The sequence below is a fragment of the Prunus avium genome, unplaced genomic scaffold, assembly GCF_965620075.1.
Source record: "Prunus avium unplaced genomic scaffold, drPruAviu1.hap1.1 HAP1_SCAFFOLD_66, whole genome shotgun sequence".
In the NCBI taxonomy this organism is placed as follows: domain Eukaryota; kingdom Viridiplantae; phylum Streptophyta; class Magnoliopsida; order Rosales; family Rosaceae; genus Prunus; species Prunus avium.
The window spans coordinates 142,501-145,000 of NW_028276921.1; positions in this window are offsets into that span (position 1 = coordinate 142,501).

Sequence of the window (2,500 nt, forward strand, 5' to 3'; positions counted from 1 at the left end):
GCAGCGTGCGCACAGCATGTCGGCAGCGTGCGCGCTGCTGAGCCTGTCGACAGAAATTTTCGAAACTTGTCCTGCCATGCGCGCGCGCAGCTTGCGCGCGGCGTGCGCGCAGCATGCCGGCAGCCTGCGCGCAGCATGCCGGCAGCCTGTGCGCAGCGTGCGCGCTGCTCAGCCTGTCGACAGAAATTTTCGAAACTTGTCCTGCCATGCGCGCGCGCAGCGTGCGCACAGCATGCCGGCAGCGTGCGCGCAGCATGCCGGCAGCGTGTGCGCAGCGTGCGCGCTTGGGAGCCTGGCCGCAGAATTTTTCGAAACTTGCAATGCCATGCGCGCGCACAGCTTGCGCGCAGCATGCCGGCAGCGTGCGCGCAGCATGCCGGCAGCGTGTGCGCAGCGTGCGCGCTTGGGAGCCTGTCGACAGAATTTTTCGAAACTTGCCATGCCATGCGCGCGCACAGCTTGCGCGCAGCGTGTGCACAGCATGCCGGCAGCGTGCGCACAGCATGCCGGCAGCGTGTGCGCAGCGTGCGCGCTTGGCAGCCTGTCGACAGAATTTTTCGAAACTTGCCATGCCATGCGCGCGCACAGCTTGCGCGCAGCGTGTGCACAGCATGCCGGCAGCGTGCGCACAACATGTCGGCAGCGTGCGCGCTCGGGAGCCTGTCGACAGAATTTTTCGAAACTTGCCATGCCATGCGCGCGCACAGCTTGCGCGCAGCGTGCTGATTCTGTCGACAGCGAGGCTAGCGAAACTTCTCCTGCCATGGCGTGCGCGCAGCGTGCTGACTCTGTCGACAGTGAGGCTAGCGAAATTTGTCTTGCCATGGCGTGCGCGCAGCTTGCGCATTCGGTCGACAGTGAGGCTAGCGAAACTTGTCCTGCCGTGGCCTGCGCGCAGCCTGCGCGCAGCATGCGCGCAGCATGTGCGCAGCATGCCGGCAGCCTAGTTCCAGATTTTTTCAAATGTCGACAGAATTTTTCAAACCTTGTCAAACCCCATTTTTATTGAAATTTCCTCGCACAATAAGCTCCCCATAAGTAGTCTATGATTTTTAGTACCTTCTCCAAGTTACAAAACTAAAAAATTCCTCCCGGATTTCTTTTAATGATTTTTTCAATTTTACGACTTCTAAAAATAATAAAAAATACTTCCCGACTTCAAATATTTATGAAACTTTTTCCCATCAGAGATTGCATGTTTCTTAGTATCCCTGCAAAAAATCACGTCCAAATACCTTGTATTGAATTATTTAGAGCCCATTATGACTCCTCGCGCATAGGTGATGTCTCTTCCTGTCAAAGGGCTAAATGCATAAAATGCTATATAGGGGGGTGTGTGTTGCCTGCATATGCATGGCAGCCCATGCCCTCCTAGCTGCAGCCCCCTTCCCCCACGCCACACCCATGTCATGTTGCCTCGATATGTTGCCTCGATATGTTGCCTCGGTATTATGGGTTTGGTGTCGGGGTCGGGGGGCTGCCACCCATGGCGGTGGTGGCCGGAATCCGGCCGCCGCCACCACGCCGCCGCCATGGGTGAGGGGGAAAAAAAAAGGCGTGGAAAGTTGCGAAATGGGGTTGTCTAGGCTTTTTTTTGGCATGGAAGAGCATGGAGTGCTAGGAACTCCTTCTCAAATGCGCGGGCATGTCGACCACAACCTCATTTCGCAACAACAACCACCCGTGTGGGGTGGCGGTGGGTGGATAGTCGCGGATTGGGGCTTGCCAAGCCAATGTTTTCAAAAAAATTCATCAAAATTAAAAACAAATGTTTTGTTGCCTTCGGATTTGTGGGCGAGCGGTGAGTCGGAGCGGAGCCGGTAAAGTTTAACCTCGGTGTGCACGGTTGTTTTTAGAAACTCAATCCAATGCCGGGGACGTTGAAAGTGACGCTCTTATGAGTTGCAAACCCGCAAGATTTAAAGAACCTTTTCAAAAAAATTTCAAACCAACAAGATTTAAAAACAGAAATTTTCATCAAAATGAAAAACAAATGTTTTGTTGCCTTCGGACTAGTGGGCGAGCGGCGAGTCGGAGCGGAGCCGGTAAAGTTTAACCTCGGTGTGCACGGTTGTTTTTAGAAACTCAATCCAATACCGGGGACGTTGAAAGTGATGCTCTTATGAGTTGCAAACCCACTAGATTTAAAGAACCTTTTCAAAACAATTTCAAACCAACAAGATTTAAACCAACAAAATTAAAAACAAATGTTTCGTTGCAAACAAATTGTGGGCGAGCGGCGAGTCGGAGTGGAGCCGGTAAAGTTTAACCTCGGTGTGCACGGTTGTTTTTAGAAACTCAATCCAATACCGGGGACGTTGAAAGTGACGCTCTTATGAGTTGCAAACCCACAAGATTTTAAAAACTTTTTGAAAATGTTTCTTCTAAATGACACATTTTGATCCTTGGCAAGTGCTCAATCTGTAACTATCCAATCACCGCCACACCACACCGGTCGGGAGTGTGTGAATGGTGTGCTTCCCGGGTTTGGCATAGACAA